General features: G+C 45.7%; 1 protein-coding gene across 2 annotated transcripts in view; it reads left to right on the top strand.

The window, feature by feature from the left end:
• Nucleotides 1–3,052: 3,052 nt before the first annotated feature.
• SMAD9 (SMAD family member 9) overlaps nucleotides 3,053–27,163 on the top strand; it is a 64,249-nt gene continuing 40,138 nt past the window's right edge. The window contains exon 1 of one of the 2 annotated variants that reach the window (XM_073583238.1): nucleotides 3,053–3,309. The gene's annotated coding sequence lies outside the window, so the exon portion shown is untranslated. Of the gene's footprint in view, nucleotides 3,310–27,030; nucleotides 27,066–27,163 lie in introns of those variants that run through there. The other variant, XM_073583240.1, reaches the window with a different exon arrangement.

The raw sequence follows: 27,163 nt of genomic DNA, 5'->3' as shown, positions 1-27,163 counted from the left end.
GCTTTACATAACGAGAGGGCACTGTGTAATAAGGTACGAAGCTGTACATAACAAGACAGGCCATTGTGTAATAAGGGATGGTGCTGTACATAACGAGAGGGCACTGTGTAATAAGGAATGGTTCTGTACATAACGAGAGGGCACTGTGTAATAAGGGACGAAGCTGTACATAAGACAGGCCATTGTGTAATAAGGGATGGTGCTGTACATAACGAGAGGGCACTGTGTAATAAGGGATGGTGCTGTACATAACAAGAGAGGGCACTGTGTAATAAGGGACGGTGCTGTACATAACAAGAGAGGGCACTGTGTAATAAGGGATGATGATGTGCATAACAAGAGAGGGCACTGTGTAATAAGGGACGAAGCTGTACATAAGACAGGCCATTGTGTAATAAGGGATGGTGCTGTACATAACAAGAGAGGGCACTTTGTAATAAAGGATGGTGCTGTTTATAGTAATAGTGGGCACTGTGCAATAAGGGACAGTAATATACACAATAAAGGACCCTATGAAAGATATATATGTATGCGGCTATATATATAGCCGCATTTTAATCTTGTCACCTTATCTTAATGTTAAAAAAAAATGTACAGAAAAAACTAATGATACATGAAATCTTTGGGTGTCTGTCAACTTTTTCTCTCATTTGTGTATGTTCGCAATGATAAAAAAAAGGGGTGAACAGAACATAGACTCATTTCACCTGTCCCAAGCCCCCTAAAAAGTGTGTAATATGTAAGAGTGCAACAACATGCCCAAAAACAGTGATCAGCCTGCACAAAAAAAAAGTAACAAAGTGGTGTTAATGGGGTTCATTGTCACTTTCTGGCTGGAATAAGCAATGTTTCACACAAAGTCAAATAAATAGATAAAAAGTTGTGATGTTTTTCCTGCCATTTATTTATTTTTTTATATTCTCACATGTTGACTGTAAGATGTAAAGGAAAAAAAAAGTTGCAAATGACGGTGCACGCCTTATTTCACCATAAATTGAGATCGTGATTTTTCTGTAAGTTTATGAGATGGTTAAAAAAAGTCAGAGGAGTTTTGTAGAAAAAAAATGGGCACCTAATGAATTCAGAAGCGGGAGCCCCTTAATGAAGCAGCCTATAGTACGCGCGAACATCCGAGGTTCATGTGCAGAAGGGCACTAGAGAAAGTAAAAAAAAAGTTTAAAAAAAGTATAAAAAAAAAAAAGTTGAATCATCCCCATTATCCCTATAAATAAAGATTAAGAAATGAAAATAATAAAAAGTGTAACCTATTTAGCATCTCCGCGTCTGTCCTCTTTCAAAATATACATTTTACTCCTTGAGTACACGCTGTGCAGAAAAACAAACTGCTAGAATTGCTGCCCCCCCCAATAAAAAAAAGGAAAAAAAAAATGCCATCAAAATATCTTAGATAACCCAAAACTGTACTAATCAGATTGTCAGCTTGGACATTTTTTTAAGTCACTCAAATAATAAAAAAGAAAAGAAAAGAAAACCTCTAGCCGTTTGGTATCCCCATAATCATACAGGTCTGGGAGAGTTGTGTTGTCAGGTAATTTTTACCGTACAACGAACAAAAAAAAAAAAAAACACAAAAAACAATGGCGGAATTGCGCTTATTTTTCACTTTTCTTTCTCAACATTATATAGTAAAATAAACGGGGTCGCTCCAAACTATAAGGCTGTGTGCACATGCTACGGACCCGCAGCGGATTTGGCTGCTGCGGATCCACAGTAGTTTCTGCTGCGGTGTACAGTACCATAATTCCCTATGGGAATAAAAAAACGCAGTGCAGACGGTGCAGATTTTTCCGCACGGTTTTGAAACCGCAGAAATAATTGGCATGTCAATTCTTTCTGCGGATTCCGCTGCGGTCTGCCATCTCCTCCATTGTGGAGATGATAAACCGCAGAGCAAAACCGCGGGCTAATCCGCAGGTCTTTTGACTTGCAGATTTACCTGCGGATTTTACAAAATCCACGCGGCCAAATCCGCACCCCAATTCGCAGCGTGTGCACATACCCTAACTCTTTCCTCAAAAAAAAACAAGCCCTGATATGGCCATGGTGACCCCCCCCCCCGAATATCGTCTCCGTCCTTATGGAACGTCGATAATGCAGGCAGTGATTATTGAACGATGCTCGTGTCCATCCATTGCCTTTTTTCCTACAATTTTCAGGGAAGAACACGCGACATACGGAGGATGGCGCAGAGTGTGACTGGTGGCAGCCGGACCGCGACTGGTGGCAGCCGGACCGTGAGTGGTGGCAGCCAAACCGCGAGTGGTGGCAGCCGGACCGTGACTGGTGGCAGCCGGACTGTGAGTGGTGGCAGCCAAACCGCGAGTGGTGGCAGCCGGACCGTGAGTGGTTGCAGCCGGACCGTGAGTGGTGGCAGCCAAACCGCGAGTGGTGGCAGCCGGACCGTGACTGGTGGCAGCCGGACCGTGAGTGGTGGCAGCCAAACCGCGAGTGGTGGCAGCCGGACCGTGAGTGGTTGCAGCCGGACCGTGAGTGGTGGCAGCCGGACCGCGACTGGTGGCAGCCGGACCGTGAGTGGTGGCAGCCAAACCGCGAGTGGTGGCAGCCGGACCGTGACTGGTGGCAGCCGGACCGTGAGTGGTGGCAGCCAAACCGCGAGTGGTGGCAGCCGGACCGTGAGTGGTTGCAGGCGGACCGTGAGTGGTGGCAGCCGGACCGCGACTGGTGGCAGCCGGACCGTGAGTGGTGGCAGCCAAACCGCGAGTGGTGGCAGCCGGACTGTGACTGGTGGCAGCCGGACCGTGAGTGGTGGCAGCCAAACCGCGAGTGGTGGCAGCCGGACCGTGAGTGGTTGCAGCCGGACCGTGAGTGGTGGCAGCCAAACCGCGAGTGGTGGCAGCCGGACCGTGACTGGTGGCAGCCGGACCGCGGACGGATTTCATCCGGATTTTGAGAGAATTCTGTGGTATCTTTGTTATCTGTGGTGTTGTGTGGGACGGGGGGAGAGGAGCCGTCACTGCCCCCTCACTACCTGGCCGCCATTATGTCACACATAGCGCTTGTCCTGCAGCCAGTGTGGCCGCCACCCCCAGCCCTGAGCCGGTGCCCGGCAGGCAGCAGCGCGGTGGCAGCAGTGTGTGGGAGACGTGTCCTGGGCCGGTGCCAGCTGTGCGCAGTAATACTCCTGACAGCAGCCTGAGCGGCTCCAGCCTGACTGCCGCCTCGCCCTGGGCTCTTCCCGCTCCTCCTCCTCCTCCTGTTCCCTTCGTTGCTGCACATGCACAGGCGACCAGGGACCAACAGTGACTGGCCAGGGCCACAGCAGCGCAGGTAGGACCGTGGCTCCCATGTGCGAACCGTGCGGTGCGGCGGGGGTCACCCATGGAGGTGGCAGGCGCTGGGCGTGAGGAAGTCGGACTCCGCAGCGCTGTCATTATCCCCTCGTTATTAGGCTGGTTCCGGGTGGCCCAGCAGCAGAAGAAGCCCTGACCGGTGCCGGCAGGACGTGGGCTCCCTCCGCCTAACTACAGCAGCGCCCACTGACTACAGCAGCGCAGCTCACCTTACCCCGGGACGGAGCCAGTGCGGAGGCTGTGTGTGTACAACCCCCCGCATATACAGCCCTCCGCATATACAGCCCTCCATATATACAGCCCCCCGCATATACAGCCCCCCGCATATACAGCCCTCCATATATACAGCCCCCCGCATATACAGCCCCCCGCATATACAGCCCTCCATATATACAGCCCCCCGCATATACAGCCCCCCGCATATACAGCCCTCCATATATACAGCCCCCCGCATATACAGCCCTCCGCATATACAGCCCTCCATATATACAGCCCCCCGCATATACAGCCCTCCATATATACAGCCCCCCGCATATACAGCCCCCCGCATATACAGCCCTCCATATATACAGCCCCCGCATATACAGCCCCCCGCATATACAGCCCCCCGCATATACAGCCCTCCATATATACAGCCCCCGCATATACAGCCCTCCATATATACAGCCCCCCGCATATACAGCCCCCCGCATATACAGCCCTCCATATATACAGCCCCCGCATATACAGCCCTCCATATATACAGCCCCCCGCATATACAGCCCCCCGCATATACAGCCCTCCATATATACAGCCCCCGCATATACAGCCCTCCATATATACAGCCCCCCGCATATACAGCCCCCCACATATACAGCCCTCCATATATACAGCCCCCTGCATATACAGCCCCCCATATATACAACCCCCCGCATATACAGCCCTCCATATATACAGCCCCCCGCATATACAGCCCTCCGCATATACAGCCCCCCGCATATACAGCCCTCCATATATACAGCCCCCGCATATACAGCCCTCCATATATACAGCCCCCCGCATATACAGCCCTCCATATATACAGCCCTCCATATATACAGCCCCCCGCATATACAGCCCTCCATATATACAGCCCCCCGCATATACAGCCCTCCGCATATACAGCCCTCCATATATACAGCCCCCCGCATATACAGCCCTCCATATATACAGCCCCCTGCATATACAGCCCCCCATATATACAACCCCCCGCATATACAGCCCTCCATATATACAGCCCCCCGCATATACAGCCCTCCGCATATACAGCCCCCCGCATATACAGCCCTCCATATATACAGCCCCCGCATATACAGCCCTCCATATATACAGCCCCCCGCATATACAGCCCTCCATATATACAGCCCTCCATATATACAGCCCCCCGCATATACAGCCCTCCATATATACAGCCCCCCGCATATACAGCCCTCCGCATATACAGCCCTCCATATATACAGCCCCCCGCATATACAGCCCTCCATATATACAGCCCCCGCATATACAGCCCCCCGCATATACAGCCCCCCGCATATACAGCCCTCCATATATACAGCCCCCGCATATACAGCCCTCCATATATACAGCCCCCCGCATATACAGCCCTCCATATATACAGCCCCCGCATATACAGCCCTCCATATATACAGCCCCCCGCATATACAGCCCTCCATATATACAGCCCCCCGCATATACAGCCCTCCATATATACAGCCCCCGCATATACAGCCCTCCATATATACAGCCCTCCATATATACAGCCCCCTGCATATACAGCCCCCCGCATATACAACCCCCCGCATATACAGCCCCCCGCATATACAGCCCCCCGCATATACAGCCCTCCGCATATACAGCCCCCCGCATATACAGCCCTCCATATATACAGCCCCCCGCATATACAGCCCCCTGCATATACAGCCCCCCATATATACAGCCCCCGCATATACAGCCCTCCATATATACAGCCCCCTGCATATACAGCCCCCCATATATACAGCCCCCCGCATATACAGCCCTCCATATATACAGCCCCTGCATATACAGCCCCCTGCATATACAGCCCCCCATATATACAGCCCCCCGCATATACAGCCCTCCATATATACAGCCCCCTGCATATACAGCCCCCTGCATATACAGCCCCCCATATATACAGCCCCCCGCATATACAGCCCCCCATATATACAGCCCCCCGCATATACAGCCCTCCATTTATACAGCCCCCTGCATATACAGCCCCCCATATATACAACCCCCCGCATATACAGCCCTCCATATATACAGCCCCCCGCATATACAGCCCTCCGCATATACAGCCCCCCGCATATACAGCCCTCCGCATATACAGCCCCCCGCATATACAGCCCGGCTGGGCTAGGGGAAGGCTCTCGAGTCTTCAGCACATGCGGGACTACAAGCCTCGGCTGTGGGATGCTGTAACTTGTAGTCCCACAGTGGCCAATGTGATATCAGTGTCATAGCTGGGCGCTAGTTGGTATAGTGCGGGGATTCGATACAACATGCTGGGAGTTGTAGTGCCACGCGCAGTCAGAGCCTCCCCTTCTGGAGGAGTAGTTGTACTGGCAGCTCCGGTGGAGCGCGGTGCAGCCCGGGCTGCGCTGCTGCAGATGGATGTCCTGTCGTATCGGCAGTGTGATAGATCGGGGAGGAGGAGGAGGGAGAGGAGACAGCCTGACGCCAGCATTGTGATCGGGAGAAGCCGCTGCTCCCTGTACAAACACAGCGGCCATCACTGAGCACGGGGGCAGGGAGGAGGAACCCTCCGGGCCCGAGCTATACAGTCCCCCGCATATACAGCCCCCCACATATACCGCCCCCCACATATACCACCCCCCACATATACCGCCCCCCACATACACAGCCCCCCACATATACAGCCTGAAACATGTACAGCCCCCCACATATACAGCCCCCCCACATATACAGTCCCCCGCATATACAGCCCCCCACATATACCGCCCCCCACATATACAGCCCCCCCATATACAGTCCCCCCACATATACAGCCCCCCCATATACAGCCCCCCCACATATACAGACCCCCCACATATACAACTCCCCCGCATATACAGCCCCCCGCATAGACAGTCCCCGCATATTATTATTATTATTATTATTATGCATTTATATAGCGCCATTTATACCATGGCGCTTTACATGTGAAAAGGGGAAATATAGACAAGTATAATAAACATGTGTAAGACAAGGGACACACAAGTACATAAGGAGAGAGGACCCTGCCTGCGAGGGCTCACAGTCTACAGGGATGGGTGAGGATACACTAGGAGAGGGTAGAGCAGGTCGTGTGGTGGTTCAGTAGACCGAGGATCATTGCAGGCTGTAGGCTTGTCGGAACAGGTGGGTCTTCTGGTTCTTCTTGAAGGTTTCCGTTGATGGTGAGAATCTGATGTGTTGTGGCAGAGAGTTCAAGAGTATGGGGGAAGCACGGAAGAAGTCTTGTATGCGGTTGTGGGAAGAAGAGATAAGGGGGGAGTAGAGAAGGAGATCTTGAGATGATCGAAGGTTGCGTGCTGGTAGGTACCTGGAGACCATGTCACAGATGTATGGAGGAGACAGGATGTGGATGGCTTTGTATGGTTAGGGTTTTGAATTGGAACCTCTGGGCAATAGGAAGCCAGTGAAGGGCCTGGCATAGGGGGGAGGCTGGGGAATAGCGGGGAGACAGTTGGATTAGTCGGGCAGCAGAGTGTAGGATGGACTGGAGCGGAGCCAGACAGTAGGAGGTTGCAGTAGTCGAGACGGGAGATGATAAGAGCATGCACTAGTGTTTTTGTGGTTTCGTAGTTGAGGAATGAGCGGATCCAGGAAATACTTTTGAGTTTGAGGCGGCAGGAGGAGGCGAGGGCTTGGATATGTGGTTTGAAAGAGAGCACAGAGTCGAAGATCACCCCAAGGCATCGAGCGTTCGGGACTGGGGGAAGAAGCAGCCATTGACATTGATGGATAGGTCTGGTGGAGGGGTAAAGTGAGATGGGGGAAAGATGATGAATTCTGTTTTGTCCATGTTCAGTTTGAGAAAGCGAGCAGAGAAGAAGGGTGAGATAGCAGACAGACATTGTGGGATTTCAGTCAGTAAGGAGGCGAGGTTGGGTCCAGATAAGTAGATCTGCGTATCATCGGCGTAGAGGTGATACTGCAAACCGTAGGACTCTATGAGCTGTCCCAAGCCAAAGGTGTAAATGGAGAATAGTAGGGGTCCTAGGACAGAGCCTTGAGGAACACCAACAGACAGGGGGCGAGGTGAGGAGGTGGTGTGTGAGAGGGAGACACTAAATGTTCGGTCCTTTAAGTATGATGAGATCCAGGATAGGGCCAAGTCTGTGATGCCAAGAGATGAGAGAGTCTGTAGCAGGAGGGAATGGTCTACGGTGTCGAAGGCAGAAGACAGGTACAGGAGAAGGAGGACAGAGTAGTGTCGCTTGCTCTTGGCGGTTAGTAAGTCGTTAGTGACTTTAGTTAGGGCAGTTTCAGTTGAGTGATGCGGTAGGAAGCCTGATAGTAACCGGTCAAAGAGGGAACAGGAGGAGAGGTGGGAGGACAGTTCAAGATATAGATGCTGTTCCTGTAGTTTTGAGGCGTAAGGGAGAAGAGATATCAGGCGATAGATAGACACAGAGGATGGATCAAGGGAGGGCAGCCCCCCACATATACAGTCCCTGCATATATAGCCAACCACATGTACAGTCCCCAACATATACAGCCCCCCACATATACAACCCCCCGCATATACAGACCCCGCATATATAATCCCCGCATATATAATCCCCGCATATACAGCCCCCCACATATACAGCCCCTCGCATATACAGCCCCTCGCATATATAATCCCCACATATACAGCCCCCCCACATATACAACCCCCCACATATATAATCCCCGCATATACAGCCCCCCACATATACAGCCTGAGACATATACAGTCCCCTGCATATTATTATTATGCATTTATATAGCGCCATTTATTCCATGGCACTTTACATGTGAAAAGGGGGAAATATAGACAAATATATATATAGCCATCCACATATACAGCCCTTCACATATACAGTCCACGCATATACAGCCCCCCACATATATAGTCCTCCCTCCCGCATGTACAGCCCCTCACATATACATCCCCCAATTATAGAGCCCTTCTGCATATACAGCTCTCTGCATATACAGACCCCCATAGGTACAGCCCCCCACATGTACAGCCCCCAACATATACAGCCCCCCAGATGTAGAGCCCATACCTGGTGGCACTTCTGCATCTTTATTCCTCTATCTTATCCATCAATTTGTCCATCTGTTTTTATCTTATCTGTCCTTTTTACCATTTTCTATGTAGATCTTCTGTCCCTCATCCACCCGGCCTTTACTGTATATAATCTCAATCTATCTAATATCTACACTGCTCAAAAAATTAAAGTGAACACTCAAATAACACATCCTAGATCTGAATGAATGAAATATTCTCATTGAATACTTTGTTCTGTACAAAGTTGAATGTGCTGACAACAAAATCACACAAAAGTCATCAATGGAAATCAAATTTATTAACCAATGGAGGTCTGGATTTGGAGTTGCACACAAAATTAAAGTGGAATGTAATGTCCTTAAAACAAGTCAAAATGAGGCTCAGTATTGTGTATGACCTCCCTACTGTACAACGCCTGGGCATGCTCCTGATGAGTCGGCGGATGGTCTCCTGAGGGATCTCCTCCCAGACCTGGACTAAAGCATCTGCCAACTCCTGGACAGTCTGTGGTGCAATGTGACATTGGTGGATGGAGCGAGACATGATGTCCCAGATGTACTCAATCAGATTCAGGTCTGGGGAATGGGCAGGCCAGTCCATAGCTTCAATGCCTTCATCTTGTAGGAACTGCTGACACAATCCAGCCACATGAGGTCTGGCGTTCTCCTGCATTAGGAGGAACCCAGGGCCAACCACACCAGCATATGGTCTCACAAGGGGTCTGAGGATCTCATCTTGGTACGTAATGGCAGTCAGGCTACCTCTGGTGAGCACATGGAGGGCTGTGCGGCCCTCCAAAGAAATGCCACCCCACACCATTACTGACCCACTGCCAAACCGGTCATGCTGAAGGATGTTGCAGGCAGCAGATCGCTCTCCACGGCGTCTCCAGACTCACATGTGCTCAGTGTGAACCTGCTTTCATCTGTGAAGAGCACAGGGCGCCAGTGGCGAATTTGCCAATCCTCGTGTTCTGTGGCAAATGTCAAGCATCCTGCACGGCCCTCATACATCCTCATGGAGTCGGTTTCTAACCGTTTGTGCAGACACATGCATATTTGTGGCCTGCTGGAGGTCATTTTGCAGGGCTCTGGCAGTGCTCCTCCTGTACCTCCTTGCAGAAAGGCTGAGGTAGCAGTCCTTTTGCTGGGTTGTTGCCCTCCTATGGCCCCCTCCACGTCTCCTGGTGTACTGACCTGTCTCCTAGTAGCGCCTCCAGCCTCTGGACACTACGCTGATAGACACAGCAAACCTTCTTGACACAGCTCGCATTGATGTGCCATCCTGGATGAGCTGCACTACCTGAGCCACTTGTGTGGGTTGTAGAGTCCGTCTCATACTACCAAAAGTGTGAAAGCATAACCAACATTCAAAAGTGACCAAAACATCAGCCAGGAAGCATTGGTACTGAGATGTGGTCTGTGGTCCCCACCTGCAGAACCACTCCTTTATTGAGTGTGTCTTGATAATTGCCAATAATTTTCATCTGTTGTCTATTCCATTTGCACAACAGCATGTGAAATTGATTGTCAATCAGTGTTGCTTCCTAAGTGAACAGTTTGATTTCACAGAAGTTTGATGCACTTGGAGTTATATTCTGTTGTTTAAGTGTTCCCTTTATTTTTTTGAACAGTGTATATATAATATCCATGTAGCAATCTACCGTATATAATTCCAAGTGTCTGCTATCTTCGCTCTTGATCCAATATTTAGATTTTACTTATCCCTTCATCTACAATCCAAAGAACACCTTTGCAGACTCTTAGTGCAGTTAGGATATGTTGCAGACAGTCCGTGTTGCAGATTCCATGTTTTATTCTGTAAATATTGGGGCTGCACGGTGTCAGACTCCTGGGTGCAGTGTGACGGAGCGCAGTATGTCAGTGGGGTACGGTGGGTGACACTGGTGATCACCATGCTGTGAATCTGGCACAAATATAAAGACTATAAGGAGCAGAACTATTTATTCTGTTAAATATAAAAGATACAGAAAATCTACTTCTCTAGAATTGTTTGTATCGTTTGGCATTATTACTTATTTGTGCTACATGAGGGCAATGCCTGTGATGTCACAGAAGACTGACTGGTTACTTTGAAGCTCCTTGCAGTATAGTAGTCTATAGTCCATTGGCAGAATACAGGCTGCCATAGTAGGCATGCAGCATCCATAGGGCGACAGCGAGGAATGTATCACTATGCAGAATATGTTTTGTCTATTTCCATGACCAAATGGAGAATTCTAGATGGTAAAAGTTTCTCTTGTCATTCAGCCAAAAATGAAAGTTTACCTGAGTCTGTGCTCTGCTGTTTTGTTTTTGACCCATGGAGGTAACATTACTGTTGTCAGCCATAGTAGCTCTCGTAGGACTGATCAGTGCATCTGGTTAGTGTGTGTTTTTTTCCCAGCTACATTGACTTTTAATATGTCATTTTAGGAAGAAAAGTGATGTCAGAGTACAGAGATAATAAACGCACGATATCATAGTGTTTATTTTATTCTCTTATAGGGCTCGCTCACACTGCCTTATATTCTCTCATGCGAGATAATCTGGCCGATAATGCTAATGACACTTAGCTCAGAGTTTTGTCTGAGTGTCATCTTACTGTGATCTAATTCTGTCGCATGTGAGAATTCCATTACAGGTACGAAGAAGATGGAGAACTTACTTTCTCCCATCTTCGCCATCGTCTCTTAGTGCGTACATCAGACTGCACTCGAATGACATCCGAGTGCAGCCCAATGTTTCACTTTCAGTCATAGACTTGAATGTGTGCACGCAATCCAATTGTCGGATCCACTCACATCATGCTGCGATTGTTTTCTCATTCCGTATCGCAGATCTGCGCTGCTCCTAGTATAATATTGGGCCCAGTGCTATCCTATAAAACATAAGATAGCACTTGTCCGAGTTATATGGAAGTGTGAGTGTACCCATATAATGCCATTAATTCCACAGCGCTTTACAGACATCATCACTGTCCCCATTGGGGCTCACAATCTAAATTACAGGGTTAATAAACACAGTGATGTCACAGTACATACTGTAGATAATAGACATAACACAGTACAGGGATCATAACCACAATGATCAAATGGATAGTGAGCACAATAATGTCACAGAACAGGGATAGGAAACACAATGATATCATAATACGTGGATAATAAACACAGTGATGTCACAGTACAGGGATAATAAACAGTGATGTCACAGTACAGGGATAAAAAACAGTGATGTCACAGTACAAGGATAATAAACACAGTGATGTCACAGTACAGGGATAATAAATACTGTGATGTCACAGTACAGGGATAATAAACACTGATGTCACAGTACAGGGATAATAAACACTGATGTCACAGTACAGGGATAATAAACACTGATGTCACAGTACAGGGATAATAAGCACTGATGTCACTGTACAGGGATAATAAACACTGATGTCACAGTACAGAGATAATAAACACTGATGTCACAGTACAGGGATAATAAACACTGATGTCACAGTACAGGGATAATAAACACAGTGATGTCACAGTACAGGGATAATAAACACTGATGTCACAGTACAGGGATAATAAACACTGATGTCACAGTACAGGGATAATAAACACAGTGATGTCACAGTACAGGGATAATAAACACAGTGATGTCACAGTACAGGGATAATAAACACTGATGTCACAGTACAGGGATAATAAACACTGATGTCACAGTACAAGGATAATAAACACAGTGATGTCACAGTACAGGGATAATAAATACTGTGATGTCACAGTACAGGGGTAATAAACACTGATGTCACAGTACAGGGATAATAAACACAATGATGTCACAGTATAGGGATAATAAACAATGATGTCACAGTATAGGGATAATAAACACTGATGTCACAGTACAGGGATAATAAACACTGATGTCACAGTACAGGGATAATAAACACAGTGATGTCACAGTACAGGGATAATAAACACTGATGTCACAGTACAGGGATAATAAACACTGATGTCACAGTACAGGGATAATAAACACTGATGTCACAGTACAGGGATAATAAACACAGTGATGTCACAGTACAGGGATAATAAACACTGATGTCACAGTACAGGGATAATAAACACAGTGATGTCACAGTACAGGGATAATAAACACTGATGTCACAGTACAGGGATAATAAACACAGTGTTGTCACAGTACAGGGATAATAAACACTGATGTCACAGTACAGTGATAATAAACACTGATGTCACAGTACAGGGATAATAAGCACTGATATCACAGTACAGGGATAATAAACACTGTGATGTCACAGTACAGGGATAATAAACACTGATGTCACAGTACATTAATAATAAACACTGATGTCACAGTACAGTGATAATAAACACTGTGATGTCACAGTACAGGGATAATAAACACTGATGTCATAGTACAGGGATAATAAACACTGTGATACTGTGATGTCCCAGTACAGGGATAATAAACACTGATGTCACGGTACATTGATAATAAACACTGATGTCACAGTACAGGGATAATAAACACTGTGATGTCACAATACAGAGATAATAAACACTGATGTCACAGTACAGTGATAATAAACACTGATGTGACAGTACAGGGATAATAAACACTGATGTCACAGTACAGGGATAATAAGCACTGATATCACTGTACAGGGATAATAAACACTGATGTCACAGTACAGAGATAATAAACACTGATGTCACAGTACAGGGATAATAAACAGTGATGTCACAGTACAGGGATAATAAACACAGTGATGTCACAGTACAGGGATAATAAACACAGTGATGTCACAGTACAGGGATAATAAACACAGTGATGTCACAGTACAGGGATAATAAACACTGATGTCACAGTACAGGGATAATAAACACAGTGATGTCACAGTACAGGGATAATAAACACTGATGTCACAGTACAAGGATAATAAACAGTGATGTCACAGTACAGGGATAATAAATACTGTGATGTCACAGTACAGGGGTAATAAACACTGATGTCACAGTACAGGGATAATAAACACAATGATGTCACAGTATAGGGATAATAAACACTGATGTCACAGTACAGGGATAATAAACACTGATGTCACAGTACAGGGATAATAAACACAGTGATGTCACAGTACAGGGATAATAAACACTGATGTCACAGTACAGGGATAATAAACACAGTGATGTCACAGTACAGGGATAATAAACACTGATGTCACAGTACAGTGATAATAAACACTGATGTCACAGTACAGGGATAATAAACACAGTGATGTCACAGTACAGGGATAATAAACACTGATGTCACAGTACAGGGATAATAAACACAGTGATGTCACAGTACAGGGATAATAAACACTGATGTCACAGTACAGTGATAATAAACACTGATGTCACAGTACAGGGATAATAAGCACTGATATCACTGTACAGGGATAATAAACACTGATGTCACAGTACAGGGATAATAAACACTGTGATGTCACAGTACAGGGATAATAAACACTGATGTCACAGTACATTAATAATAAACACTGATGTCACAGTACAGTGATGATAAACACTGTGATGTCACAGTACAGGGATAATAAACACTGATGTCATAGTACAGGGATAATAAACACTGATGTGACAGTACAGGGATAATAAACACTGATGTCACAGTACAGGGATAATAAGCACTGATATCTCTGTACAGGGATAATAAACACTGATGTCACAGTACAGGGATAATAAGCACTGATATCACTGTACAGGGATAATAAACACTGATGTCACAGTACAGAGATAATAAACACTGATGTCACAGTACAGGGATAATAAACACTGATGTCACAGTACAGGGATAATAAACACTGATGTCACAGTACAGTGATAATAAACACTGATGTGACAGTACAGGGATAATAAACACTGATGTCACAGTACAGGGATAATAAGCACTGATATCACTGTACAGGGATAATAAACACTGATGTCACAGTACAGAGATAATAAACACTGATGTCACAGTACAGGGATAATAAACAGTGATGTCACAGTACAGGGATAATAAACACTGTGATGTCACAATACAGAGATAATAAACACTGATGTCACAGTACAGAGATAATAAACACTGATGTCACAGTACAGGGATAATAAACAGTGATGTCACAGTACAGGGATAATAAACACTGATGTCATAGTACAGGGATAATAAACACTGTGATACTGTGATGTCCCAGTACAGGGATAATAAACACTGATGTCACGGTACATTGATAATAAACACTGATGTCACAGTACAGGGATAATAAACACTGTGATGTCACAATACAGAGATAATAAACACTGATGTCACAGTACAGTGATAATAAACACTGATGTGACAGTACAGGGATAATAAACACTGATGTCACAGTACAGGGAGAATAAGCACTGATATCACTGTACAGGGATAATAAACACTGATGTCACAGTACAGAGATAATAAACACTGATGTCACAGTACAGGGATAATAAACAGTGATGTCACAGTACAGGGATAATAAACAGTGATGTCACAGTACAGGGATAATAAACACAGTGATGTCACAGTACAGGGATAATAAACACTGATGTCACAGTACAGGGATAATAAACACAGTGATGTCACAGTACAGGGATAATAAACACTGATGTCACAGTACAGGGATAATAAACACAGTGATGTCACAGTACAGGGATAATAAACACTGATGTCACAGTACAAGGATAATAAACAGTGATGTCACAGTACAGTTATAATAAATACTGTGATGTCACAGTACAGGGATAATAAACACAATGATGTCACAGTATAGGGATAATAAACACTGATGTCACAGTACAGGGATAATAAACACTGATGTCACAGTACAGGGATAATAAACACAGTGATGTCACAGTACAGGGATAATAAACACTGATGTCACAGTACAGGGATAATAAACACAGTGATGTCACAGTACAGGGATAATAAACACTGATGTCACAGTACAGTGATAATAAACACTGATGTCACAGTACAGGGATAATAAACACAGTGATGTCACAGTACAGGGATAATAAACACTGATGTCACAGTACAGGGATAATAAACACAGTGATGTCACAGTACAGGGATAATAAACACTGATGTCACAGTACAGTGATAATAAACACTGATGTCACAGTACAGGGATAATAAGCACTGATATCACTGTACAGGGATAATAAACACTGTGATGTCACAGTACAGGGATAATAAACACTGATGTCACAGTACATTAATAATAAACACTGATGTCACAGTACAGTGATGATAAACACTGTGATGTCACAGTACAGGGATAATAAACACTGATGTCATAGTACAGGGATAATAAACACTGTGATACTGTGATGTCCCAGTACAGGGATAATAAACACTGATGTCACGGTACATTGATAATAAACACTGATGTCACAGTACAGGGATAATAAACACTGTGATGTCACAATACAGAGATAATAAACACTGATGTCACAGTACAGTGATAATAAACACTGATGTGACAGTACAGGGATAATAAACACTGATGTCACAGTACAGGGATAATAAGCACTGATATCACTGTACAGGGATAATAAACACTGATGTGACAGTACAGGGATAATAAACACTGATGTCACAGTACAGGGATAATAAGCACTGATATCACTGTACAGGGATAATAAACACTGATGTCACAGTACAGAGATAATAAACACTGATGTCACAGTACAGGGATAATAAACACTGTGATGTCACAATACAGAGATAATAAACACTGATGTCACAGTACAGTGATAATAAACACTGATGTGACAGTACAGGGATAATAAACACTGATGTCACAGTACAGGGATAATAAGCACTGATATCACTGTACAGGGATAATAAACACTGATGTCACAGTACAGAGATAATAAACACTGATGTCACAGTACAGGGATAATAAACACTGTGATGTCACAATACAGAGATAATAAACACTGATGTCACAGTACAGTGATAATAAACACTGATGTGACAGTACAGGGATAATAAACACTGATGTCACAGTACAGGGATAATAAGCACTGATATCACTGTACAGGGATAATAAACACTGATGTCACAGTACAGAGATAATAAACACTGATGTCACAGTACAGGGATAATAAACAGTGATGTCACAGTACAGGGATAATAAACACTGTGATGTCACAGTATTGTGTTTAGTATCCAGTTATCCATCTATATTAGGTAAAACACAAAATTCTAAACATCTCTAATCTTGTTGCTGTCGGTGGTCCTAGCACTGTAGGGCACTATTGCAAATATTGTCCCTCTCTTGGCGATGAAGGGGATTACTGCAGCGTTTGTTTTGTGTTGTGATCGCCTTCCATAGTCAGTTCCTGCAGCTGTTGTGATGACAGAGGTCGGCAGTGGCGCCAACTGTCCAAAAACAGTTTCTCTTACCATCCTCTCTGATGTGCCTATCATTCTTCTATTAAATGATTTTGGCAGAACATCTTTAAGCCTCCCGTGCCCCGTATTAAACTGTGTTTTGACATCTAACACCCACTTTGGCACTGATATGTCTGATTGTATAGGAAAGAATGTGAATTTTTGGTCCAAAAGAGTGACAAGTACTGTAAATATTGATGCGCTGTGTGTGCCATCAGATAGAGGCGCAGAGTGGAGGGCCTGTGATTTTCTAAGCAGAATTAGGACAGAAAAAAAAAATCAAAGTGCCGTGAAATTGCAAAAAAATGTGCAATGCCACAATAGTTTTTTTTTTATTTACCATGTGCACTATATGGTAAAACTGACCTGGCGATGTGATTCTCCGGGTCAGTATGAGTACACAGATACCAAACATTTATAAGTTCTTTTTTATTTAAGTGGTGATAAAATTTTTCGGAAATTTGTACAAAAAAAAAAAGTTTTTGTGTTTGTTTCCATTTTCCAAAACCCCTAGCATTTACATTTTTTGGGATTTGGGGCTGTGCAATGGATTATTCTTTGTGCCCTGAGCTGACGTTTTTAGCAGTACCATTTTGGGGAGATACGACATTTTGATTGTCTTTTATTGCAGTGTTGCGGCGGCCCAAAAAATGTAATTCTGTTTTTTAGGCTAGTTTCACACTAGCGTTAGGAGGCGCAGCGCAGGGCTGCCGCTAAGCTCCACCCCCGGCCGCGCCTCCCTGGTTATCTCGTCCTATGGGCGCATGACGCTGCATGTGACCAGCGTACCCTATACTTAGCGTTGGTATGGTTTTGCGGTGATGACTGCAGTAAAGCATGACGATGGTGCGGTGATGCGTCCTTTTTGCTCTGCGCCGACGTGCACCAAACGCACCATGTTGCATTTTTGTGCGCTCAGCGCAACACAAAAGCGCATGCGCCAGCAAAACCATACCAGTGCACAGCCAGCATACCCAACGCTAAATATAGGGTACGCTGGTCGCATGCAGCATCATGCGCCCATAGGAGGAGCTGACCAGAGGAGGCGTGGCCGGGGGCAGAGCTTAGCGGCGGCCCTGCGCTGTGCCTCCTAACGCTAGTGTGAAACTAGCCTTATTCTAGTTACGCCGTTTACCTATCAGATGATTTTATTTTATATTTTGATTGGGCGTTTCGTAACTCGGCAGTTTTAAATATGTGTTTTTTTTGTTTTATTTGGGCAAAAGGTTGGTGATTTGAATTTTTGTGTTTTTTTTTAAACTTTTTTTTTTTACTGTATTGTCCCTTTAGGAGACTTGAAGCTGCAATCGATCGATCGCCTGTGCTATACATAGCAGTGCTTCAGCTGTTCTATGTATAGCAAAAAATCACGATCCCCTGTGAACGCCGGCCACGAGCCGGCATTCACATGAGGATCATGATCTTAGGCATGGGGGTCTTCTGCAGACCCTCGGCTGTCATGACAACCTATTGGCGGCCCACTGACTGTCTGCGCTTGTTAAATGCTGTTGTCAGTGATTGACAGCGGCATTTAACTGGTAAACAGCCAACACCAATATTCCTACACACCTCAAAATGGTAAGGTATTTAGTTAACATTCTTTTTTTAACAAAAAGTGCAAAAGCCATCCAACCACATCAAGATGAACCGAAATATGGATGGTCCCTACCACTTGAGTCCCCCTTCTCCATGTGCCAAACCGGCCTCATCCGAACTGAAGAAATGAAGGGAAACCAGACATCACTAGCAATTCAACCCTTGCTGGGAAAGATGGACAGACAGCAGCATCGCAGTATGGTAACAGTGAGGGGGGCGGCTCGAGTGGCTGCAGACCGTGGACTGGTAATGGTAAGTATCACGCTGTCAAGGTCCTGATCAGCTCCATGAGTTCTACATTTCGATGAGAACTTTGTGAATCTACTTTATAGTCTCTGTGACGCTGCTTTTTATGATTGGACAGAATCATAGTGGTATGAAAGAACAGACCCACAGAGCTGATCGAAATGAAACGCCCAGTTGTACGATAAGAAATTTAACATACTGGGAACCAGTAGTTTCGGTTGCCTGTATCTCCACAACGGAATTAAGGGAAAATAAAAAAGGGAAAAATAAAACTTTTGTTTACATTCCTGCTACTATGTACAAGTTTCTAGAGTCAACATTTGGGAAAAGAGCTCATAAGGCATAATCAGTGAATAATCTAGTTAACAGACACTGCAAGCGCAATGTGCAACAACCTGTGTGTCCGTCACATGAGCAGGACAGATCCCCATTCTCTTACAGCAAATAATACAGGTCTGAACTGACTGATACAAAAAGCTGCAATGGAGAATGTTACATTAGATATGTTATCTATAGATAGAATGATAGATCCATTCAGTTCCACTCAAAATTTTTCGCCCCCCTTCCCCCATCGCAAGCTAGGTTTATTAGCATAATTTACATATTGTTTGTCCAATAAACTATCTAACAAGAACAGTGTATGTCCCTCAACACAGCTAATGCAAGTTCAACACAGAATGCCACTTGTCTTAGAATTATTCACTCCTTTCATGATATTCGTTGTTAGTATTTAGTGAAGGCATTTGGCTGTTATGACCCCCTATAAATATGATTACATGATTAATAGACAAACATCAACTTCTTGCGGCTTTCCTGAGAAATCTTAGTCCATTCTTCATGGGCAATGACCTCCAGTAATCTAATATTCTCGGGTTTGCATACTGCAACCTTCTTCCTCAAATCCCATTAAAGATTTTCTATGGGGTTCAAGTCAGATGACTGTGATGGTCACTGCAGAATCTTCAAGAACTATTTTTTTAAACAATGGTTGACCATGAGGTATGCTTGGGATCATTGTCCTGTTGAAGGTCCGCACCATCGTCATGCTTCACTGTAGTCATCACCGCACCATCATCATGCTTCACTGTAGTCATCACCGCACCATCGTCATGCTTCTCTGTAGTCATCACCGCACCATCGTCATGCTTCACTGTAGTCATCACCGCACCATCGTCATGCTTTACTGCAGTCATCACCGCACCATCGTCATGCTTCACTGTAGTCATCACCGCACCATCGTCATGCTTCTCTGTAGTCATCACCGCACCATCGTCATGCTTCTCTGTAGTCATCACCGCACCATCGTCATGCTTCACTGTAGTCATCACCGCACCACCGTCATGCTTCACTGTAGTTATCACTACACCACCGTCATCCTTCACTGTAGTCATAACCGCACCATCGTCATGCTTCACTGTAGCCATCACCGCACCACCGTCATGCTTCACTGTAGTTATCACTACACCACCGTCATCCTTCACTGTAGTCATAACCGCACCATCATCATGCTTCACTGTAGTCATCACCGCACCACCGTCATGCTTCACTGTAGTTATCACTACACCACCGTCATCCTTCACTGTAGTCATAACCGCACCATCGTCATGCTTCACTGTAGTCATCACCGCACCATCATCATGCTTCACTGTAGTCATCACCGCACCATCGTCATGCTTCTCTGTAGTCATCACCGCACCATCGTCATGCTTCACTGTAGTCATCACCGCACCATCGTCATGCTTTACTGTAGTCATCACCGCACCACCGTCATGCTTCACTGTAGTTAGCACCGCACCATCGTCATGCTTCACTGCAGTCATCACCACACCACCGTCATGCTTCACTGTAGTCATCACCGCACCATCGTCATGCTTCACTGTAGTCATCACCGAACCATCGTCATGCTTTACTGCAGTCATCACCGCACCACCGTCGTCATGCTTCACTGTAGTCATCACCACACCACCGTCATCCTTCACTGTAGTCATAACAGCACCATCATCATGCTTCACTGTAGTCATCACCGCACCACCGTCATGCTTCACTGTAGTTATCACCGCACCACCGTCATGCTTCACTGTAGTTATCACCGCACCATTGTCATGCTTCACTGTAGTCATCACCACACCACCGTCATGCTTCACTGTAGTCATCACCACACCACCGTCATGCTTCACTGTAGTCATTACCGCACCATCGTCATGCTTTATTGCAGTCATCACCGCACCATCATCATGCTTCACTGTAGTCATCACCGCACCACCGTCATGCTTCACTGTAGTTATCACTACACCACAGTCATCCACTGTAGTCCTAACCGCACCATCGTCATGCTTCACTGTAGTCATCACCGCACCACCGTCATGCTTCACTGTAGTTATCACTACACCACCGTCATCCTTCACTGTAGTCATAACCGCACCATCGTCATGCTTCACTGTAGTCATCACCGCACCACCGTCATGCTTCACTGTAGTTATCACTACACCACCGTCATCCTTCACTGTAGTCATAACCGCACCATCATCATGCTTCACTGTAGTCATCACCGCACCACCGTCATGCTTCACTGTAGTTATCACTACACCACCGTCATCCTTCACTGTAGTCACAACCGCACCATCATCATGCTTCACTGTAGTCATCACCGCACCATCGTCATGCTTCTCTGTAGTCATCACCGCACCATCGTCATGCTTCACTGTAGTCATCACCGCACCATCGTCATGCTTTACTGTAGTTATCACCGCACCACCGTCATGTTTCACTGTAGTTATCACCGCACCATCGTAATGCTTCACTGCAGTCATCACCACACCACCGTCATGCTTCACTGTAGTCATCACCGCACCATCGTCATGCTTCACTGTAGTCATCACCGAACCATCGTCATGCTTTACTGCAGTCATCACCGCACCACCGTCGTCATGCTTCACTGTAGTCATCACCACACCACCGTCATCCTTCACTGTAGTCATAACAGCACCATCATCATGCTTCACTGTAGTCATCACCGCACCACCGTCATGCTTCACTGTAGTTATCACCGCACCACCGTCATGCTTCACTGTAGTTATCACCGCACCATTGTCATGCTTCACTGTAGTCATCACCACACCACCGTCATGCTTCACTGTAGTCATTACCGCACCATCGTCATGCTTTACTGCAGTCATCACCGCACCATCATCATGTTTCACTGTAGTCATCACCGCACCACCGTCATGCTTCACTGTAGTTATCACTACACCACCGTCATCCTTCACTGTAGTCATAACCGCACCATCGTCATGCTTCACTGTAGTCATCACCGCACCACCGTCATGCTTCACTGTAGTTATCACTACACCACCGTCATCCTTCACTGTAGTCATAACCGCACCATCATCATGCTTCACTGTAGTCATCACCGCACCATCGTCATGCTTCACTGTAGTCATCACCGCACCATCATCATGCTTCACTGTAGTCATCACCGCACCATCGTCATGCTTCACTGTAGTCATCACCGCACCATCGTCATGCTTCACTGTTTCACATCGCTGAGCCACTGCGATGCTTCCCTATAGGCAGGGTGTTATTTTCAGTGTACGCTTCATTCTTCTTCCACCAGACAGGCTGCCAATCCATAGGCCCAAAAAGTTCTAGTTTTGTTTCAATACTCCACAACACAGAATTCCAAAACTTCGTTGGCTTTTTTTTATGGTTTTGAGCATATTGGAGCTGACTTTTCTTGTATTTTTGGTTAAGTAGCGATGACATCTTGGAGCTCAGGCATGGAGACCTTCAGTGTTTACTATGCTCTTTAGTGTGCAAACTAAAACCTAATTGCCTACTGCCATTAAATCTTGCTGCATGTCTTTTGCAGCCACTGAAGGTTTTTTGACCCTCTTCGTGAGGCGCGTTCCAGTAAGCCGGGTTCCCTCTGCAGCTTATTTGGTAAGCGCTGTAGCTTGCCGAATAAGGCTGTGTGCACACGCTGCGGATTAGGTGCGGATTCATCCGCGCGGATTTTGTAAAATCCGCAGGTGAAACCGCAGGTCAAAAGACCTGCGGTTTTACCTGCGGATTGCTCTGCGGTTTTTCATCTCAATAGAGGAGATGGCAAACCGCAGGAGAATCCGCAGAAAGAATTGACATGTCAATTCTTTCTGCGGATTGAAAACCGCAGATAATCCGCGCGGAAAATTCCGCACCGTCTGCACTGCGGTTTTTGATTCCCATAGGGAATCATGGTACTGTACACCGCAGCAAAAACTGCTGCGGGTCCGCAGCGGCCAAAACCGCTGCGGAACCGCAGCAAAATCCGCAGCGTGTGCACACAGCCTAAGAGGGAACCCGAACAAATTCGCTCAACTCTAGTAGAGACCAACCGGAGCGGCGCTGAGAACATGAAGATGGTGACTGGTAAGTAAAAGACTAGGGGCAGGAAACTTAGTTTAGTAGCACAACTTCAGGGCTGCAATAAAAAAACCTGGTGGAGCCGTGCTTTAAACTCTATGAATCGCTCTCTTGACTTCACGATCGGTAATCCCCTAGCTAGTCCAGGTATTTGATGTGTTACATCTTCTCGAGCATATCTAATGCAGCAAATGAAGCCCTAGATCCATCACATCGGCGGTGCTTGAGACAACGATGTGTGGCAGATAGATAATGGATAAGCTTCGTGCAATAGTCTTTGTAGAGAGCGTAGAAGGAGGCAGGGCAGGCGCTGTGTCTCCAGGAGGCAGGTAAATTATAGTCCATAAGTGGAGGCTCTTTCATTCATGTGTGGCTAATAACAGAGCCACGTCCCTGTGAGCTTCTATGGAGGAAGAGAATGACAGATGGGTGACGCACACTGTACGTACGTGGTGATAGCAGCCTGCTGCGGTGTTGGAGCGCTCACCTGCCAGTCACATCCTGCAGAATACCTAAACAATGACTAAGTGACTAGTCTGGCAGCCGCTGCATTTTTCTCTGTTTCCATTCTCGTGTATCTTTAGTGCGCAGTTATATTTTGTCTTCATTGAACCGCTCCTTAACCAATTACCAGAACATGACGTCTTTAGAGCGAGGCTTCTCCACAGCAGACATTCCTCCTTGGGTATATACATTTCTGGCCGCGGCGTTCTGTAACGTTCAGGTGTAGTAGGGTTTATTTATTTTACTCATTTATATAGCACCATTAATTCCACAGCGCTTTACAAGCATTATCAGCACTGTCCCCATTGGGGCTCACAATCTAGATTCCCTATCAGTATGTCTTTGGAATGTGGGGGGAAACCAGAGAACCCTGAGGAAACCCACGCAAACACGGGGAGAACATACATGCATTATTGCTGCCTGCGTGCGGCTTTTTTATTGTCTTGAACAACCCCTTTAATATAAGAGAGTCTGTGATCCAGGATGTCCATTAAAGGGGAGCTTATCACCAGCTTTTCTACCCCATCTGACACTGCTGCATGAGGTATGGGGCATAGACCCTGATTCCAGCTTTGTGTCACTTACTGGGCTGCGTCCTACAGTTTTGACAAAATCTGTTTTCTCTGTTACAGACCTACCAGTTCTCTGATTGCTGAACGATGTATAAATCCGCCCACACCACTGATTGGCTGCTTTATGTGCACACTGTGCATGTGCAGAAAGCTGCCAATCAGTGGTGTGGGCGGGGTTATACAGAGCTGATGAATATGGAAGATTATATGGCAGCAGGTTTACTAGATCTTTAGTGGTAATCTGATAATAAAACTACAGCAAGCAGCCTAATAAGTTACACATGACTGGAATCAGGGGTTCTGTCTGTACATTATGCTTGTTTCAGATTAGGAGGTAAAACCCTGATGACAGATTCCCTTTAATTCGTGAGAGCTACAAAGAGCTTCTCTGGAGGACCCAGCCCATCACACAGTCAGTACATTGATTTCAATACTCACCATGCAATACTTAGTTTTTTCTATAGTGGTGCCGCAGCTGCATTAAACGCTTGCTTGCCAGGCTTGAAAGGGTTGTCCAGGTTTTTCACGAAAGTCTGCAGTCAGTCCTCAAAGCATGATGTGGAAATCCTCACAGTGCTCGAATTCCAAGTATTAAAGTACCCACAAACTAGGTGAGATTTTAGTAATACCCATGTACATGCTGCATAAAAATTATTTATGAAATGTATGGTTTTCGATTACGGTGTGGATTTCACATCCATGGCAAGTCAATGTATGTTGTAGAACGTAGATCTCACCCTTTGCTCTGCATAGGGATAACTCAGTCTGTAGTAAACGCATTGAGCTCACATGTGGACATACTCTTCCATGAAGAATATAATTGTTGCAGTTGCGTTGATGATAAGCCATCTTCCAACTGATTACAGTACTGTTATCCTGAACTTACCAAACAGACTGCATACATGATTCAAAAGATCTCTTAGACCTGATGAGTCTGGTGTACTTACTCTGAGAATAGCTGTATAATGCTTTTTTAAACTTGTACTACCTGATACTAAAATGTAGATTACATGAGTCTACTTAGAGCTGAACTCATAAAATGCTCATCTCCATATCAGCATTATACAGCCATTCCGACATGGATTTTCAAAAGTACACCGATTTCATCAGGTGCAACAGGTCAGTTTTATAATGTTTACAATTTGTATTGTGTAATCTGGCGACAGATCTATTTTAATGGTTTGTATCTCTGTCTTCTTAGACTCATAACTTGTTTACTATTCTGTTGACTGCCGATGGCGCTGTGTGAGGCCTTGTTTTTGGTGGGGTGAGCGGACGTTTTTATTGATATGATTGTGAGATACAAGTTGCATCATTATCGCTCCCTGCTTGATCATCATTTCTCACGATGACGGGCGGTGGGGGGCCCCTGATGCAGTCGCTGGCACCGGCCCCCCCCCTTCCGGCTCACGGACCTCATAGAAGTCGCGAGGCCTGCCGGTACGCCACTGCCTCAACCTGTTTGATCACTCGTACTATATACTTCAATCACTGCTGTTAAGAGAGAGGAGCTGACTGTATAGCACAGCCTGCACGTGCCCTACATGGAGCACGCTCAGCTCCTGAGCCCGATCCATACATACACAGCTACTCCATGAAATTATAACACGTCATGGGATGGGAAGGGGTTAATAATGTATGCCATAATGTATATTATGAAATCTGGTGACAGATCAAATGACATTGCTGACGAACAAGAATGGTGCTGTTTTTGGAAAACATAGACCTTTTTCTAATCTTTTCTTCAGAAGTCAGTAATGGTTGAAGATCACAGAACTCCCCAATGTGACCTTCTTCTTACAAAGCCGCCCCCCAGCACCAAAATCAGCTTTCAGCATTAACACAGGAAAAACAGTAACATTCCTTTAATTTCGCAGTTGATTCATCTGTCCTGATATCGCAGGGCACGCGCGGTCCCCGCCTTATCGCTCTTGGCTCTGTTCCCACTGACAAGTGAGCTGCTCTGCTTCACACTGATGTCACCGGCGAGAAATTTGACTTGAATGAAAAGGGATCAATGTTCTTCTCTCGTCCTCTCCAAAGCTAAACATTTGTGTAATGTTGTCAGTGGTGTCTCCTCTTCATGATGCAAAACTAATAAGGCTAAGTGCACACGTACCGGAACTCTCGCGGAAATTACCGCGAGAATTCCGGAATTCCAGTCTGCGGGAAAATCGCATTTTAAATTCCCGCGATTTTCCCGCGGAAAAACTAGCATTTTGCAAGCGTATTTAGCTTGCAAAATGCTAGCGTTCTCCAAGCGATCTGTAGCATCACTTGGAGAACTGATTGACAGGTTGGTCACACTCGTCAAACATAGTGTTTGACAAGTGTGCCCAACTTTTTACTACTGAGGCCGCCTATGCGGCATCAGTAGTAAAAGATAGAATGTAAAAAAAAAAATAAACGGCGTTATTCTCACCCTCCGACGTCCCGCGCATCCGTTCTCAGTAATCCTTTGCGAAAATGCCCGCGATGACGTCAGTTCTCGCGGGATCGCGACGTCTCGCGGTTATTCGCGTGAATGACCGCGAGACTTCGTGATCCCGCAAGAAGGGACGTCATCGCGGGCATTTTCGCAAAGGATTACTGGGAACGAGAGCGTGGAGAGAGGCGGGAAGGCTGCGCGGGACGTCGGAAGGTAAGAATAACAATATTTTTTATTTTAAATTCTATTTTTTACAGGGATATGGTACCCAAAGCCCGGAGGACAGTCTCCTCTCCTCCGGACCGTGGGTA

This window comes from Dendrobates tinctorius, unplaced genomic scaffold (genome assembly GCF_039654945.1).
Source record: "Dendrobates tinctorius isolate UK_male_01 unplaced genomic scaffold, ASM3965494v1 ptg000075l, whole genome shotgun sequence".
Lineage (NCBI taxonomy): Eukaryota > Metazoa > Chordata > Amphibia > Anura > Dendrobatidae > Dendrobates > Dendrobates tinctorius.
Note: the sequence above shows the minus strand (reverse complement) of the source record. Positions and strands in the feature narration are given on the sequence as shown.